Source organism: Microtus ochrogaster, chromosome 16 (genome assembly GCF_000317375.1).
Source record: "Microtus ochrogaster isolate Prairie Vole_2 chromosome 16, MicOch1.0, whole genome shotgun sequence".
In the NCBI taxonomy this organism is placed as follows: Eukaryota; Metazoa; Chordata; class Mammalia; order Rodentia; family Cricetidae; genus Microtus; species Microtus ochrogaster.
The window spans coordinates 50764149-50783799 of NC_022018.1; the positions used below are offsets into that span (position 1 = coordinate 50764149).

At 42.9% G+C, this 19651-nt stretch overlaps 1 protein-coding gene across 1 annotated transcript in view; it reads left to right on the forward strand.

The window, feature by feature from the left end:
* The first annotated feature begins 2719 nt into the window (after nt 1-2719).
* Rnf144b (ring finger protein 144B) overlaps nt 2720-19651 on the forward strand; it is a 136746-nt gene continuing 119814 nt past the window's right edge. Inside the window, exon 1 of the mRNA XM_026783108.1 lies at nt 2720-2945. The gene's annotated coding sequence lies outside the window, so the exon portion shown is untranslated. The remainder of the gene's footprint in view (nt 2946-19651) is intronic.

Genomic DNA, 19651 nt, shown 5'->3' on the forward strand with positions numbered 1-19651 from the left:
AGTAGTGTGCAGGTAGACCTGGTGCTGGAGAGATAACGGAGGCTCCGACATCTTGCAGGAAGTTGACTGACAGTCATACTGAAGAAATCTTGAGCAAAAGAGACCTCAGAGCCCACCTCCATAGTAACACACTTCCTCCAACAAGGCCACAACTCCTAATAGTGCCACTCCCTTTGAGGACCATTTTCTCTCAAACCACCATAGCAACTTACTCTGTTCTGGTATCATACTAACATACAACATATTTTCAATTGCCTCTTGGCTGCCTTCACTCTGTATCTCATCAGAATTTGAAGTTCAACATTAGGGGCAGAAACCCTGTTCTCTAGCAAATCTCTCCTTTTTTTTTTTTTACTGGCTCATTTAGTCTTGCTGTTGACTCCCATGCTGCTCACACTTGACCTTTCTCTGTTTTCAACTCCTTGGGTCATTTGGATTCCACATCTCGAAATAACTCTTCCATCCAATCTATTTTCTTTCTGGCTGTATCATAGATTTCAAACTGTTCACTGGGCTCTTTCCCTGAAGTTTTATCATTTCTCTGAATTACCAAAAAGTGAGCCCACCAAATAAGTAATCATCTTGTCAGTCTACAGACTAGCTTTATTTCTAAGACCCAAGCATTATTTCTCCCAGTGACGCATCCTTCAAGACTCTGTAGCCAGAACCCCTTCCCTTCCTGCCTACGCTGTGCTCACCTAGCATCTCCACATATTTGTTATTCCTTATGAACTTACATTTAATCATTTGCATCTTTGTCTTTATTGTAAGCGTCTAATGAGTTGTCTTTCTAGAGTACCCTTCGTGGAAAAATTGCCCCATGCCCTCAACCTCCTCAGATACTTCTCTGTGGGGGTCAGCTTTCTGACTGACAAACACCAGCAATCAATGAGGCTTTAGAGACAGGGTTTCCCTGTGTAACAGCTCTGGCTGTCCTGGAACTCTTTGTAGACCAGACTGGCCTTGAAATCATAGAGATCTGCTTGCCTCTGCTTCCCCGAATTAGTGAGATAATCACTACATAAATAAGGCAGGTTTAAAAGGCTGTGTTCACTCTTATTTCTTTTTTACCTTTGTCTTTTCGCTATTCGTTACCACCCTGAGCCTTCTCCCTTTCTCCAGGAAAGGCTTATCCCTTTGAGGATGTTTCATGGGACTGAAAATAGTTTTGTCCATGTTTGCTGCTTTAAATGTCCTTTGTAGCACTCTTCGGGATTCTTTCTGTACTCCACCACTCCTCATTCCTTCTGCTCTGCCTCAAGCCAGTAGTTTTTCTCAAATAAAAATCTGATATCACACTTCTGTGCTAATATGCCGGCATCTCCTCATCTGTGAAATAAAGTGCAGTCTTTAAAAGCATGGTTGGCCCAGAGATGCTGCCCGACCTGCTCTCTGCCGCTCGCTTCTAGCCTTGAGTCCATTCTTCTCAACCATCTGCAGTCTTACCCCCAAGAGATGAACTGTAAGTTCTTTGAATTGCCAAGCGGCTTTTTCCTTTTGACTTTCTCTCCCTGTTACTTTCCCTTCTGGAAGACTTTATCCATCTACTGTTGCAGCCAGATTGCGCTGACCCTTCTGTCTCATCCATACTGCCCCCTGTGGGCATCCTCCGTCATAGCACCTGCGTCGAAGAGCAGGTCGACTCGTCCTTCAGGTCTTGTCCGCAAAGATACTTCCTAAGCTCTTCAGTCTCCAGAACTAATTGCGGTGACATGTTTGATGATTTCATCTCCCACTATTCCACCTCCTGCTCAATACAGAAACCTGACAGTTCTAGTAACTGCCTCCTTTTAAAGCCCTAAGATTAGAAAGCTATTTGATAAATTTAGAAATGATAAGGGATTAATGTACAGTCTCTTCAGTGGATATCTGTATTTTCCAGGGCGTTGTTATAAACTGGTTACCAAGTTAATTCTGGTCAGTCCTTGAGTTATGACATGACCGCAAATAACTTATTCCATAAATATGCATTATACTCATAGGTGAATAAATGACTAGGCTACCACTTGACAGCTCGCCTTCCACATTCCCGTTGGGATTACATCACTTTCGGCTCCCTCACGTTAGCGAGAGGTGATGTTTCCTGGACTGTTCCCCATTCTTTCTCCTCTGCAGTATTATTAAGTAGGCTGTACACATTGCGAGTTTGTCCTCCATTAGAACGCTCTTCCTTGAACATAGCCCTCTGCTTCTCCCTGGAATTGGAGCCGCAGAACTGGGTCTTTCCTGGGGCAGAGGAAGATGGGACAGACTCAGTAGCCAAAACCAGAGAATAATTAAGGGCTCCATCCTGCGCTCCGGCCCTGACAGGTGGCACACATCTATAGTACTGGCTAAGGAGACTTGCCCTGACTTGTGCAGCTGAATATATCCCTCCCGAGATCAGTGGTACTCCCAGCACCCTAAGTTTAAAGAGAGGGGGGATATCTACATTTTAAAACCAACGATAGGTTTATTTTAGAAAAAATGTAGATAGATGCCTGGCAGAAGAGTCTCAGAACGGTGCTCACGAGAATACCAGGCGTTGGGAAGTGGGGTGAAGACACTCAGTGGAGGCGGGAGGTGGAGGTGAATAGTTCTTTGAATCTCGTCGCGCAGATGAAAGATTTTAAACAGATTTTCTAAGTTGCCCAGCGTCCCGTTTTCCAGGCGCACTCGCGCTGCCTGCTTGATAAGGAGTGCGCCTCCGGGGGAGGTGTGCGCGCGCGCTGGAGGCGGGGAGCCGGAGGAGTGGGGCCTGGCTCCCGGAATAAACAGCGGGGGAGCGGCTCGGCGGACGCCGGTGGCCAGGGGAGCGAGGTGCAAGGGCCGCAGGCCACAGAAGCGAGCCCCAGGATGGTAACTAGAAGATTCGAAAGCCTTTGATGCCAGAAGGCGCTGGCTGGAGACACTGACAACCGAGCCCTGCCCCTCCGGGAGTCTCAGGCTGCGACTTGGACCTTAAGGTAAGGAGTGGCTCGGTGAAGCCCAGGAGCTGCGAAACCCGCCGTGCCGGGTGCATTCCTACCTTCCCGGAGCTGCCACCTCTTCACCTTTTTCCTTTGCCCTTCTCGGGGTCCTCGGCACCAAGCTGAAGCCCTATCCTGGGTGACGGGCAAGAGCTCCCATCCTGCGCGTTCTGGGTTTCTGCTCTGCGGCCCGTGGGACCTTTACCTCCTCCCCACCATCCACCCCTCACTTTCACTTCTTTCCCAAGACCGCTCCAGGAATCCGGCGCGCAGACGCTGGGTGCTGAGGGCGAGTGGGTGGCATAAGATCTTCCACCCTCGCCAGGTGTGCGACACACAGTTGCACTAATTGCCCCTGAAGTCTGGAAATAAGTTGGCGTCTGAAATGCTGCAATTCCTCATCTTCCAGAACCTACCCTCACCTTGCATCATTGTCCTGACTTTGGAAAGAATATCAGCTCTTGAATGAGGTCATTGCAATATACCACTTTATCTTTGTGTCCCCACTGAACAGCAAGTTGGGGTTCTGCAGCCTCTACCCTACCCCCTTTCCCAGTTGTTTAAAACGTGGAGAAGTTTACAGCGTTTTCAAGGGTACAGCAACTGCTACAGGTTTATTCGACCTTGAAGCAGTATCTCGTGTCCTGGAGCTTGAAACAAACAAACAAACAAACAAACAAACGGAACCCTCAGGCCCCACTCTAAAATCTGGAGGGAGAGGGGGAGAAGTAGAGGGAGAGAGGAAGAGGGAGGCTGGGTATGTGTATGTGCTTTATATCTAAAAATTCTGCCAGGAGTGCGCTCCTCCTCAGCAGTTTTCCTCTTGAACGTTTAAGATCCACGTGGGAGAAAGCCTCAGTCTCCGGAGCTGATGGTTTGTTTTGTTGCGGTACCTTGCTTCTCGCTTCTTACACAGCAGTTTGGGGAAGGGAGGGTTAGTGTTATTTTGAAACTCAGCTATAGGAATAGGGGAAAATGCAACGCTTCTAAGAGACCAGATTTAAAAGGTCACGTTTTAAAGTTTTTCCTCATAAATATTCCGTGACTGGAAAGGGTGGAGGCCTATCCTGCTGGTAATCGGCTGTCTTCCTCTTGACTGCCCCTTGATTTTTGTCAATGATGGAATGCAGGCCTTTGGCTGGTTCACTTGTTGCTTGCTTAAAGGCAAAAGATTCAGACAGACCAATCTCCAGGCAACAAAAGAAGAAAGGATCGTGTAAATTAACCCAAATTCTGCTAATGCTCCCAATTGTGTGAGCCCAGGTCTTCTCTGACTGTCCTGTAAGCTTCTCATTGTATATCTACTAGTTTTATGCATCTTTATGTGTTCCTGGGCCGTTTTAAGTACCCGTGAAGCCATCAGAGGCTGTCAGGGAAGACAGATTATTTGTGTCTCCTGAAAAGGGGCTAGGTTAACATATATTAACTACTCATACGTCTATTTCTTTTTATGGAATGAGATGTGTTGAAATAGGGGTGATACATGGTACCTCCTTTCAAGAATATTAAGGACAAGCTAGACACGGGGAAGCCAGAAAGGCGTTTGAACATTTGAGAAAAGACCCTGGCTAGTTATTGAGCCAATGTGATTGTCTTCCTGGCAGAAATTTTTCTTCTTTCTAAAATTAACCTTCCCTAAGGAAAACTAGTGCAGATGCACACGCTTCAGCCCAACCAGTTCTGAGAATGCTGTACGTGTTAAAACTGACCTCACTTTATTCCCGTAGACCCTTGTTTGAGGTCTGATCACAGCCCGTGAAGAAACGCCCTGTTGCTAGCTGGCCTTGGCAAAGTGCTCCTTTGATGGCGTGGTTATAGACGGAACACAGTATCATGCTACAAATTCTATTAGTGAGGCAAAGGTTATTTCCCAAAGGTTTTGTGTATGGTGTGCGCTTTAGATCTGAGACTTCTATAATTATATACGTAACACATGTTTTTCATACGAACCAAAAACCACAATATTTTTCTCTGTGGTGAGACATTTAAGCTTTAGGTTTTGATCACTTTTCATGGAAATTTTAATATGACAGAAGTAAGGGCTTCAAGACAATAATCCAAGATCTATATGAAACTAGAAGTCCTTTAAAAAAAAAAAATCAAGAAAAAACTGCTGGAAGTTCCCGGCCTGCTGTGAGCCTGGAGAGGAACGGTGGTGGAATCCCGTTCTGGCAGCCTCAGCCTGTGGATGATTAGACCCTACCACTCTTCTGCAGACCTTTAATTTAGTCTGTAACTTGATGCTTCAGTGACCCCCACAAATTCTCTTTCTGCCGCACTAGCTCACAGAGGAATGGCTGGCACTTTGGATTGAATTTTTCTTCCCTCCCATCAACTGGAACACATTTGTATAGGTTGCAAAACGCAGTTGCAGTGTTAGCTCAGTATCGTAAGAACTACCTTTGGTCATGGAGAGCCCAGCCCTCCGCAGGCTGGCTGCATCGCTTGCCTTGTTTCGTGGGGCCATGTGAATTTCTCAATGATGCCAGGGTGTAGAAAGAATAGAGCCACAGGGTATTAAAGTTGGAAGGGCACCTCCGAATTCATCTCAGTTTTAATCATTCTTTTCTACAGATGAATACCCAAGTGCTCATTGCCGTAATCCAATCTTTGAGAATAGGCATTAAGTTTTACATCTTTCCAGTCTCAAAGTAATGAGGATTTCTGAATACCTGAGATGAATTTATATATGCATTTGATAGGGTGGCAATGGCTGCCAAGTAGGTTGCAAATCTCGGCTAGATTTCCAATGAAACTCAACGCAGCATTAAAGATAATGTAGATCATTTACAAAGGCAGCAAGCGACTTGAAACTAACACCCCTAGGACTTTCATTATATTGAGTGGGGACTGCTTGGACTGGCTGGCATAAGACAAAGGGTACCTCAAGGCGGATGAGTATAGATGGATGAAAGAGCAAGGCAGGATGTAGGAAGAGGAGGCTTGGTGAATCCAAGCATCACTCAAGAGTGGATAGATAGCCTTCAGCCTCTTCAGGTCCCTTGAAATAGAACAAGATCTCTGTAGCTTTTGGAGCCTGTCCTGGAATTAGCTCTTGTAGACCAGCCTGGCCTTGAACTCACAGAGAGCCACCTGCCTAAGTGCTAGGATTAAAGGCATGCGCCACCACAGCTCTCTCTCTCTCTCTTTTTTTTTATAGTGTTTTTATGGTTTATTTAACTTTATTTTATGTGCATTGGTGTCAGATTCCCCTGGAACTGGATATTCTGACAGTTATGAGCTGCCATGTGGGTGCTGGGAATTGAACCCGGGTCCTCTGGAAGAGCAGTCAGTGCTCTTAACCACTGAGCCATTTCTCCAGCCCCCATAGCCTGGTCTCTCGTAGCTCCCTTCTATCTTACATCAATGTTGGACAGTTGAGTTCCACACATTCAATGCATGTAAGCTGAGTTATAAAAACATATGGAGACTTCCTAATGGCTTTTCAGAAGTATGCTCTATCTCAGATGGCCCTGAATGTGTACAACAGTCATCTAGAGATCATTCAGCACCCTGTACTCGTTAGGAAGTGCTGTGCTTCCTTGATGGGGCGCTGACTTCTCTGAATCACAGCTCTATATAAAGAAGATAATGACTCCTGTTAGGACAGGGTTTTCTGTCTGATATCATAAAACTACTCCTTGTTTCTTGCCTTTGGATCTCTATTTCCTTGGAACTTGTCCTTTAGAAGTCCATTCCTTAATATTTCTATCCTTCAAAATCTTTATCTTCAAGATTTTGTTCACTTAAAATGAATTTATATATGTATTCAATAGGATAGTAAATGGACCTAAAGTGTTGATGTTTAATATTTTCTTACTAGTTATAAAAATGCTTTATTCTGATATGTGGCATTAAAAGGACTGAATTCAATCTTGAGAGGTCACATAAAACTTAGATAAATATTTTTTTCCTTGTTTATTTGTTTGTTTGTTTGTTTTGAGACAGGGTCTCTCTGTGTAGCTTTGGAGCCTGTCCTGGTATTCACTCTTAAAGACCAGGCTGGCCTAGAACTCACAGAAATCTGCCTGTCTCTGTTGGGATTAAAGGTGTGTACCATCACCACCTGGCTTAGATAAATATTCTTGGCATAGCACAATTATTTACCATTTATTGAGGTACTTTATATGCATTAAGAAATATCTTCAGGCCGGGCGATGGTGGCGCATGCCTTTAATCCCAGCACTCGGGAGGCAGAGGCAGGCGGATCTCTGTGAGTTCGAGACCAGCCTGGTCTACAGAGCTAGTTCCAGGACAGGCTCCAAAGCCACAGAGAAACCCTGTCTCGAAAAACAAACAAAAAAAAAAAAAGAAATATCTTCAGGTGCTGGAGAAATAGCAGTTAAGATTCTGGTTGCTCCTCCAGAGGACCCAAGTTTGATTCCCAGCACCCACACGGCAGCTCACAATCATCTAAAACTCCAGTTCCAGGGGATCTGATGCCCTCTTCTGGTCTCTGTGAGCACTAGGCATGCATGTGGTATATTCAGGCAGAACACTTATTCACAGATCATGTGTGAGCTGTCATCCAGAGAAGTTAGCACCCTCATCAAAGATACACACCACTCGCAATGTGTCACACTGCTTCCCTAAGAGTACAAGATTCTTCATGATGGTGCGGTGCACATTTGGGGCTTCTGAGATATTTCCTAATTATGAAAAGACTTTATAAGGTCTTCATATGTTTGTACATTTCATCTTAGATGCAGTCAAGGCATGAAACTCAACCACCTGGCATTGATTTAATACTTAGACACAACCACAACATTTAATGTGTTTCCAAGAATAAAGTGGACCCAAGTAATCAAGATGTGCACAAAAATTTTTCTTTATAATTTTAAAAATTTGAGGATTTGCTAGACACCTATTGATGACTAATTGACATACTCTTCACTGCTCGCTAAACACAAATCTCTATGGTAGTGGTTCTCAACCTTCCTAATGCTGCTACTCTTTAATACAGTTCCTCATATCGTGATGGCCACCAACCATAAAATTATTTTTATTGCTACTTCACAATTCTAACAAATTGTAATAAATATCTGTCTTCTGATGTTCTTCGGCGACCCCTGTAAAAAGGTCGTTTGACTCCGAAAGGGTCGTGAGTGGTTGAGAACCACTGCTCTAGTGTGTAATGTCTCCTTCAGGGCTTGGAAGTTTTCTTGTTTTTTAATGTTGCTCTGCAAGAGCAGTTACAGATTAGAACACAATGCAATGGTTTGTCTTCATTGTTACTGTGACTGGATTTGGAAGCACCAGGGAGGTACACTTCCAGGTGTGTCTGTGCATGTGTGCAGATGTCTGTGTTGTAAATGTGGGTGGCAGTATCATCCCGCACACTAGAGTCCTGGATTAAAGAAAAAGAGAAGAGAGAAACCCTGTCTCGAAAAAAACCAAAAAAAAAAAAGAAAGAAAAGAAAAGAAAAAGAGAAGAAAGGAGAAATCGACTGGGCAACAGCATTCATCCGCCTGCCTCTTAACTACAGAAGCAATGTGACAGTGTGACAATGTTTAATACAGTTGGACTATTATCAGGAAGAGAGGAAAGAGGAGGAAGGAGAAAAAGAGAAAGGGAGGGAAGTGAGGAAGAAGGAAGGAGGGAGGGAAAGAGATTGGATGGATGGATGATGTATGTATGTATGTATGTATGTATGTATGTATGTATGTATGGGTGGGTGGATGGATGATGGATGGATGATGGGTGGATGATGGATGGATGATGGGTGGATGATGGATGGATGATGGGTGGATGATGGATGGATGATGGGTGGATGATGGATGGATGATGGATGGATGGTGGATGGATGATGGATGGATGGTGGATGGATGATGGATGGATGATGGATGGATGATTGTAAAGATGAACAGAGTAGAAAACAGTGAGTGTAAGATCCACTTTGGGATATAATCTCAAATCTGTTTCAAAGAAAAGTTAAGGTTGCCAACTAAGGGGGTCCAAACATCACCACCTAACATTTGTCTGTTTCACAAAGAAGGGAAATTTGATATTAGCAAGTTGTGCAAACTACTAAACAGGAATCTCAGATGGCGTTTTACTTCTCCTTCAGAGAACTGTCTCCTTTCCCCTTCGTTCCCATTCTGCCTCATGGCTTGTCTTCCCTCTCCCGCATGTCCACCTGTGATCCTCTGCTGATGGAAAGTTTCTCCCTGGGTTTAGGAATACTCCACTTTCCTACCTTAAAAAGGCATGGGTTATAATTAGTGGTGAATGAGAGCGAAAGCAGAGGGTATGGGAGGAGGGGCTGGTTGGAGAGATGTAGAAATAAAGTTAATGGGACGCAGTGAGTGACTGGATATGACAGGTGACAGAGAAGAGGAACCCAAGATAACTCTTCATTACTGTGTTGTCGTACAAGATGGGGATCCTGGCTGGGAGGATGAGAACTGGACTTCTGTGTGGTGAAAGGGATAGAGGGAGGGGATTCTGACTCTATGAATTCTGCTCTTCTGTGATTCCAACTGAACTCCTAAGAAAAGTGCGTAGTTGGAATGCATGTTCTGAAGACAGGTAAGTCTGGGAAATGGGAAAATGTTCAACTTAAGGCAGATGCAATCATCTGTCCTGTTGCAGAAGCACAGGCTTTATTAAAATTAATAAAAAGGGAGGAATTGTGGAGGCCCAAAATTATGAGCCTGTTCCCATATTGATCAAAGGTCAGAGAGTTGGAAGCCTACTTCCTACAAGGTTATTTTATTTTTTTTTTTTTTGGTTTTTCGAGACAGGGTTTCTCTGTGGCTTTGGAGCCTGTCCTGGAACTAGCTCTGTAGACCAGGCTGGTCTCGAACTCACAGAGATCCGCCTGCCTCTGCCTCCCGAGTGCTGGGATTAAAGGCGTGCGCCACCACCGCCAGGCCCCTACAAGGTTATTGGGTTTCTACCTCAAACAAAGGTCCCACCGAGACGTTGGCCAGAGAGTTCTGCTCTCTCAAGGTTATCGTCAACAGGTGTGACTAATTGCCAGCCCTTGTACTCCAGGAATAGAGAAGTAGATCTCTCTGTTCATACCTCAAAAAAAAAAAAAAAAAGTCTAAGGATCCAACTAAGTTCCAGGTCCCTTTATGGAGATAGCTTTGGATTCCACCCAGGGAGTGGCTTGTCCACAGAATGTTTTGGTCTAGTGTGTGAGTGAGTGTGACTTGATTTATTCTAGCCACAAGAATGTTTATTTATGGACATAGCCTGTGACCTTCAATTGGTGTGTTCATTTTCTTGTATTGTGCTAATGCAGTCTTTTGTCTTACTCCTACCTTTTGGGGTCAGGGGTATTTTAAGCACAAGGAAATTAAACATGGGTGAGTTTCAGTACTCACTGGAATTTACTCTCGATACTATTCTGTGTTTCTCCATTTTTATTTTTATTTATTTTTTTTTGATTTTTCGAGACAGGGTTTTTCCGTAGCCCATTTTGTTATTTTTTATTTGCGTCTTTGTATTCTTTACTGTATTTCTAAATTCCCATGCCTATACTCTGGAGAAAAGTAGTTTTGTTAAGGCTGGTCTCTGACAGATGAGCAATGTGGAGAGAGAAGCCTTTCTATGCCCACCTTCTCTGATGCAGGAAGTAGTGTGGTGTAATGACATTTCAATTGTATTTTAATAAATAAAACTTGCCTGAGGATCAGAAAAGTAAAACAGCCACACTGGCCAGCCTTGTAGATCAAGCAGCAATAACACCTTTAATCCCAGTAGACACACTTGATGTGGGATTCCCCTCTGTATGTATTGGTTAATAAAGAAGCTGCTTTGGGCCTATTGCAGTGCAGAATAGGTAGGAATTTCAAGCAGATAGAGGAGGAGAGAGTAGGCAGAGTTGAGAAGAAGCCACATAGCTACTGAAGGAGAAAGATGCCCATAAGAGCCTGCTGGAATTTTGCTGGTAGGCTACGACCTCGTGGTGATGTACAGATTAATAGAGACAGGTTAATTTAAAATATAAGAGCTAGCTAGAAATATGCTAATAGGTCAAACAGTGTTTTAATTAATACAGTTTCTGTATGGTTATTTCAGGTCTGGGAGACTGGGAAATGAATGAGCAGTCTCTGCCTACACTCACTAACTTGCCATAGAAACCAGGTGGTAGTGATATATGCCTTTAATCCCAGAACTAGAGAGGATTATAAAACAGAAGGAGACAGCTCTCAGACACAGTTTAATTTTGAGATTCTTGGAGGCAGGATCACCATTTTGAACTGAGGTTGAGGTAAGAGCCAGCGGCTGGCTGGTTTGCTTTTTGGATCTTCATGTTAAACTCCAATTTCTCTCTCTGAATTTTTATTAATTGTGCTTCAGTGTACAGTAGGCTGTGACTGAAGGAGGACAGATGTTATCTTTTACATCAAGTTGGAAGAGCAAGGGCTGCCTTAGATTGGGCACATTGGCAACAGAACTGTGATTGACATTTTGACTTGGACTGACTTGAAGAGTCTCTGGTGACTAGAAAAGTCATGACAACTGTCCTGAATCTAATCCAAAGACAAGAAAAGAACAAACCATACATAATTGGAGCTTTTGAGAGAAACAGAACCAATGGTCATATGTGTCGGGAGATTTATCGTGGGAAATGATTCGCACGGTTATTGGTGCTTTGAAGGCCCCTGATCTATGACAGCAACCGGAGGACCAGGAAGCCAATAGTGTAATACAGGTCCAGTCTAAAGGCCCAGTCCCCAGGTCCTCCAGTGTCTGAGTTAGGGGAAGATGGGTGTCTGAGTAGAAGGAGGGGGATTTGCTGTTGCTGGTCTTTTTCTTTAGTTGAAGCCTGCAGCATGTGGATGGTGCTTCGATCTGGATACTTTTTATTCGCTGTACAAATTCTCATGCTAACATCTAGAAACCCTTCACAGACACATCCAGCATGTTCTATCAGCAACCTGGTATCCCTTCATCCAGTCAGACTGACACATAAAATTAACCATCTTTAAGCAGCAGCAGCAGGAGCAGAGAAAGCTGATAATTTTTTGATTGTACTACAAGAGTACTGCTTGTTTATTATAATAATCAGAAATGGCTTTTCAGTGATGTATAACTGAGAAGAGAATAGAAAGGGAGGCAGAAGTGACTGTTATATGAACTAAACTTAGCCGTAGAAATGCCACTAAGATCACTGTTTTTGTTTCTTTAAAATAGTGCTAGGAGCATTTTAATTAATCAGTTTAAATATGCATTAGGTAATTTTAAAACGAGCGTTGCAATCTGTTCCACAGCTGGGGAAATGATCTGACATGTTGCCTCTGTGTCATAAGCACGTAAGACACTTCCCTTCTTCTGCTTCCAGAGAATCACAGAAGCAATGCAAGGCTGAGATAAATGGTTTGCCATTTCTGTTCTTGCCACTGATCCATTTTAGGGGGAAAATAAGCGTGTGTTCCTGTAAAACAACAGGGATGGTGCTCATAGCCAACAAACTCGAGAGCAAACACTAATGGATTTTTTTTTTCGGCATCTGGGGATTTTGAAATGTCTTTAAATGCTTAGCTTCCAGATTGGCTTTGCAGAATTTGCAATACTATCCAATCCAAGTCCTTTAATAGTAAGTGAGCAACAAAGGGACCATCCAAACAGCAATCCCAATGTGTTCCTACAACTTGAAAAATGTATGTGTGTTGCACACAAAAGTATTTACAACGACAGAGAACCAATACAACGATTTACTCCATGGAAGGAGAATTTTTGGACGCAGTAGGAGATTAGAGTCATTTAAGGATGAAAGGGAGGCTTTAGCTTGACATGGAGGCCTGAATCAGTGTTTTCTGGTTCTAGAAAAGCTCTTGCTATGCCCTTAGACTCCTGAGACCAGCGCCATTTGCTATAGTACCCTTTTAAGTGCTTTGTGCAGCCCCTTTAGTGAAGGTAAGAAGAGTGTTGGAAGGGGGTGGATAGAAAGTACTTAAGACTTTAGGTACCAAACACCTGTGACAAATGTGCCTTTCTTTCTTATATACATGTATGTGACATGGGTGTGTATTTGTGTGTTGTAAGCACATGTGTGTGGGTGTGCACATGTACAGGTGTATGTGGAAGTTGACATCCAGAGTCTTCCTCTATTGCTGCCAGCCTTCTGCTCTGAAGCATCTCTGAGTGGACCCTGAGCTTGCAGCCCCAGCTAGTCAAAACAGCCAGCTTATTCTGGGGATCCCCTGTCTTCCCCTCCCAAATGCTGGAATTACATATCCTGCAAGCAAGTACCTTTCCCTGTTGATCTTGGCCTTGTCTTCTGGGTTTTTTGTTTTTGCTTTTATTTTTTTCTTGAGACACAGGGTCTTACTGTGCGGCTCTGATTGCCTTGGCACTTGCTATGTAGACCAGGCTGGCCTTGATTTCACAGAGAGTGGTTTCCTTCTGCCTCATAAGTGCTGAGATTAATGGCACGAGCCACTGTGTTGGCTAATTTTATGTCAGCTTGACACATGCTAGAGTCATCAGAGAGGAGGAAACCTCGGATGAGAAAATGACACCATAGGATAACAGCTGTAGAACATTTTTTAGTGATTGATGTAGGAAGGCCCCGCCCATTGTGGATGGTGCTATCCCTGGGCTCCTGGTCCTAAGTTATATAGAAAGCCATGATGAACAAGCCATGTAGTAAACAGCACCCTTCATGGGCTCTGCATCAGCTCCTGCCTTCAGGTTCCTGCTCTACATGAGTTTCTGCCTTTATTGCTTTTGATGATGGAACTGTGAGTGAATGAAACCGTTTCACACACATGGTCATGGTGTCTCATCACAACAATAGTAACCCTAACTAAGACAGCCACCGTGCTCATCTTTGGTTTTGCTTTTCGAGACAGGTTTTCTTTTTTTTTTTCTTTCTTTTCTTGTTTTTGGTTTTGGTTTGTTGAGACAGGGTTTCTCTGTAGCTTTGGAGCCTTGTAGACCAGGCTGGCCTTGAACTCGCAGAGATCCACCTGCCTCTGCCTCCTGAGTGCTGGGATTAAAGGTGTGTACTACTACCACCTGGCTGTTTTGTTTTCTGAGACAGAATCTTATTACATAACCCAGGCTATCCCCAGACTTGGGCTCTTGCTGCTCCCTGACCTGCCCCCAGCACTGGGATTCTAGGCTCACACCACTGAGTTCTAAAAGCATTGTCAGTGCCATAGCAACTATTTTCAGTGGTGTTGATTCTCCTTTTTGTCTTACCTAGTAATTCTCTTTTTCCCGGGGAGCTCTTGTATCTTGTGCTGGAGAGGCTGTGTGCATTCTTATGGTACAGTCTCACATTTTATTATATTTGTCAAGACTTACATGGTTTCCTAGTTTTCAACCTTATAATTGAGAGTCCATTTGAAGTCTTTCTTGTACTCTGAACAGCCTTAAATCTCTAACTTCTCACCAGTCGTTCTAGTTGGGGGTAAGTTGGCTGTTGTGTGTGGCTTTTTTAACAGAGAAAGGTTTTTTAGTCCCTGTCCTCTCCTATGTATTTTATACGTAGGGCTTAATTCTAGGTTCATGTGGCAGATAAATCCTCCACCCACGTCAACATCCTATCACTATGTGTCTACTGGGCTTCAGTTCCTAATCAGCATTGTAGGTTTTGAAATTCTTCTTTCTTTCTGGGGGAAATCCCCTGCCTAGCTTTCTATCCTGCTTTTCATGAAAAGCTTTTACTTGTATTCTATCCAGGGCTTAATTAGCTATATTCGTAGAGGTAGGTTTGAGATGGGCCTGAGTAGGCATCTCACAGCGCAGTATGATTTACTTCCTCCAAGTCTTTGAATAAGGTCATGACTCTTTGCTTTTATTCGGACTATGTTGACTCTCTAGACTAACTTTGGAGGGTGTGTTGGTTGCTTTCCCCCTTGGTTTGCCCAAATGCCTGACAAGAAGCAACTTAAAGGAGGAAAAAAAAATAATTTTGACACTTGTCTCAGGGGACAGCTCTGCCCTTGGCAGTGGAAGGCTGCCTGTTCACATCAAGCTGGATTCGAAAGCAGAGATTCACGCCTGTGTTCCGCTTACTTTCCTCTTCGTGAGGTGATATCACCCACATACAGGGAAGCCTTAGCCTCTCACTTCCCACCCTGTCTGGAAACACCCTCACAGTTAAGCTGACAACTGGAATTCGTTGTCACAGAGCAAGCTTGCATATTTAAGTTACGGAGTCCTACTGACTGTGAATATCATATATCTTACCATAAATACATTTTTAAAAATAGCCTACTGAAATTATGCAGCTAAAAGATATTGCTTACATCTAAATTTAGTTCCAAGTTTTATTACACCTTATTCTAGCACGTTCTTGGCTTGCTAATTACCATAAGTGAATGATCTAGTTTTAGCTTTGTTCAATGGATTTTTATTTTTTTTTTTTTTTTTTTTTTTTTTTTTTGGTTTTTCGAGACAGGGTTTCTCTGTGGCTTTGGAGCCTGTCCTGGAACTAGCTCTGTAAGACCAGGCTGGTCTCGAACTCACAGAGATCCGCCTGCCTCTGCCTCCCAAGTGCTGGGATTAAAGGCGTGCGCCACCACCGCCCGGCCTCAATGGATTTTTATTTAACTCATTTGTCTACTATAAAACAATAACCTTATTGGGTAATTAAGTTTAATATTTTCATTTATTAGTATCAATAATAGTTCAGAAATTTAAACTATGTCTTTACCAAAATTACCACCTAAAGTGCACATGCAATAAAATTACTGAAACAAGTAGATATGGGAAAGACTAATAAATCAACGAGCTAGAAGAAGATCAGTGGTTCTCAACTTGTGGGTCAAGACCCCTTTGGGGGTTTCATGCCCAATATCCTGCATATCAGATATTTACCTTATGACTCATAACAGTAGCAAAATTCCAGTTATGGAAGTAGCAACAAAATAATTTTATGGTTTGGGATCACCACAACATGAGGAACTGAACTAAAGGGTTGCAACATTAGGGAGGCTGGGGACCACTGAACTAGACCGCTCTTTGTGTTTCTGCATGCTCGAGTCACACTGTCTAAAAATATTGGTTGAGGGAAAGACATTGTGGAACCCTGAGCAGTTCTGGTCTGTTGCCAGCTGGCTTTAGGCAGCAGATCCTATGTGAGCTGGGCGGCCTTGATTGCAAGGGTAAGAGACAGCTCACTCACAGAGAGATGTTGGGAAGCCTTGTAGAAGCATCAGTGGGAACAGGCCAGGCCCCATTCTCTTTCCTATACAGGACTATTTGTGAAATACACACTGAGGCTTTCCTAGCAGCTGGATACCAAGATGGAGACCACATGTGGCTCTTTCTTACTACAAGACCACCATGTAGCCAATACATTATTATTGTTTTCAGGTCGTTATTTATTCAATGCTACAGATCTCTTCATTAATTACTGTGGGTACTTAGTGATTTTAGAAGCCTCAGAAACCCTCTGTGGAATATTTTCAAAATACTTCTGAAGTCTTCTGGTTTCGTAGACATGCCATACAGATGGCTATGCGTGTTTGGCAAAGTCTACTGAGTAATCTGACATGCTCTTCTGGTTGGGATTCCTTTTCTAGTCTAACCCTTTAATTGTATGGAAGAGACAGTTTTCCTGGAAGGAAGAAAAATGCTTCTAATTTAAGGTTACCTTGGTTAACATAGGTAGTTAGAAAACTTAAGCCTAAATGATCCCATTTCTCCCGTTCTTCCGAAGCTCCTATTTCACCACTACCAGGCTGTAATTTAGTTTCTGACTTAATGACTTGGGGTTTTATGTAGATCTTTATTTGCAAAACAAATCCCTGCTTTTCTATAATGTGGATGAATGGACAATGCCCTACACTGTGCTTTGGGTTTAGATCATGGGAGAGGCCTTTTCAGTTCTAATGGTTCAAGTTAGCTGCAAACAGCTATAGTCAGGAAAGTCTCTGAGCCCAGTGCTGGGAAAAAGACGTAGACAAGCAGAAAAATAATTTACAAAGACACACCACATTATGTCCATGTTTTCTGAAATAATGAACAGTTTGTGTAATTTATGGCTTGGCATCATCTTCTGCCCTGAATGGGTTTAATGACTTTTAAAGTTAGAGCTTTGCAACACAGTTGGTAAACCTTAGGGATATGCAAATATAAATGCTTACTTTTTCATATGGCCTTTTAAAGTGGGCTCTGCAGACAAAGAAAAGCAAGACTGTCCTTTCCTTACTTTATTATTTTTTTAAAAAAATATTTATTTATTGTGTATGCAATGTTTTGCCTGCATGCCAGAAGAAGGTACCGGATCTTCTTTGTAGGTTGTTATGAGCCACGATGCGGTTGCTGGGAATTGAACTCAGGACCTCTTAACCACTGAGCCATCTCTCCAGTCCCTCCTTTCTTCACTTTAAGTGGAAGAAGAGACAGGCATCACTTATGAAGGCGAAAGGAACTTAGGTACCCGGTATGCATTCCACTGTCTACCTCAGTTGACCCTCAACTAATCAGGACTCTTTTTTATTCATCAGGCCTCAAATTTAGGTTTTCTGACAGCACAATTGGTGTAATTTAAATATAAAGTATTTTGGGCCCATGTGATTTGCTATGAGATTTTCCTTTTGTCAAAAGGTAAAGGGAAAGCTTTTAAATTTTTATTTATTTTCTTATATTTTACTTTATAGAACTGGGGACCAAACTCAGAGACTCCTTCATGCTAGGGCAGCACTCTAATCACTGAGCTACATGCATAGCTAGGGAATCATGTTTTTTTTTTTTTTTTTTTGGTTTTTCTAGACAGGGTTTCTCTGTGGCTTTGGAGCCCGTCCTGGCACTAGCTCTGTTAGACCAGGCTGGTCTCGAATTTACAGAGATCCACCTGCCTCTGCCTCCCGAGTGCTGGGATTAAAGGCGTGCACCACCATTGCCCGGCTGGGAATCATGTTTCAAACATTTTCTATTCTCAAAGAGGAAAAGTCACTATTTCCCATGTTATATAAAACACACAAAAAAATCCAGGCATGGTGGTACATGCCTTTAATCCCAGCAATTGGGAGACAAGGGCAAATGAATCTCTGTAAGTTTGAGGTCAGCCTGGTCTACAAAGCAAGTTCCAGGACAGCTAGGACTGTTACACAGAGAAACCCTGCCTGGAAATGCCCCCCCCCCCAATTTAATAATAATAAATAAAATACACAAAAAGTGCTTCCTATTAAGTCTGAATGATTGGGAGTATTTGAGTTTCCTATCTCAATTAATTAGTAAGAATGACCTTATTTGGGGTTAGATGCTATACACTCATTTTTGTAAGGAAAAGGGATAATTCTCTGCCATTACCTTGCAGAACTTGTTATCTGATGCCACAATAGATGGGACCAATATGAAAAAGAGAAATGAATAAGAAGTTTGTCCATTTAAATGTAGTGTGTTAGTTACTTTTCTCATGGCTATGAGTAAATTCCTGACAAGAAGCAGGTATGGAAGGTTTATTGTGGCTCAGGGTTTGAGAGGACACAGTCCATTATGGAGGGGAGGGCATGGTGGCAGGAGTGTGTGTGTGTGTGTGTGTGCTAAAGCTGGTTACATTGTATCCACAGTAAAGAAGCAGAGAACAGCCATGGGGCCAGGCTACAAAACATCAAGTCACCTGTGGTGACTGCCTCCAGGTGAGACTTTACCTCCTAAAGGTTCTACAACCTTCCAAAAACAGTGTCACCATCTGGTCACCACGTATTCAAACACATTAACCTATGGGGACATCACATTCAAACCCCAACACTTAGTAATGAATAGATAGATACAGAATGAGGGGAAATCTTTCTCTTTAATTAGTGAAGTACTTCCCATCTGTTGGAAGTGCTTGAGTATGTTTCTTCTGTTGCATGGAAGCACTTCACTAATTAAAGTAAAAGTCTTGGATCGAATCTTGGGCAAGCTGTACGCTATAGTACCTTAAACAAAGGGAGAGTTTCTGCTTTGGTGACTCTTAAACATAATTAAAATAAATCAAAGCAAAAACTCTACAGCCAAGAGTCACTCCTTTCGTAAAGTGTTTTCAAATTAACACTTCTCTATTTGAATATTGCAAATATTGTTGTTGTTCTATATTTTAAGAGGGAAAAAAAATCTCAATTTTAGTATTGCGAATGCAACCAATGTAGAATCCTCTTGTACTCAGTCCTAACTTCATAAGCTAGGGCTATGGTGTGGTGGTTTGAATAGAAATGGCCCCATAGACTCATATATTTGAATGCTTGGTCATGAGGGAGTAGTGCTGCTCCAGAGAAATCAGTGGGTGTGGCTTTGTTGGAGTAGGTGTGGCTTTTTTGGAAGTGTGATACTGGGGTGGGCTTTGGAGTTTCAAAAGGCTCAAGCCAGGCCCAGTGTCTGTCTTGTCTTGCTGTCTGTGGATCCAGAAGAAGAACTCTCAACTCCTTCTCTGCCTATGCAATGCCATGCTTCCTGCCATGCTGATTCTGGACTAAAGCTCTGAAACTGTAAGCAAGTCCTGAGTAAATACTTTCCTTTATAAGACTTGCTGTGGTCATGCTGTCTCTTTACAGCAATAGAACACTGACTAAGACAGAAATTGGTAACAGGGACTTGAGTATTGCTGTGACAGGTCTGACCACGCTTCTTGTTGGCAGAATATAGGTGGATTTGGGACTTTGGATTAAGAATGTTCTAAGTGGGGCTTAATGGGCCATACTAGTAGAAGTAGGGAAGACAGTGCTGCTGAGAGCATTGTAGATTATGTTGGTCTGACTCAAGAGGTTTCAGAGGAGAACATTAGTTAAGTGGCCTAGAGATCATTCTT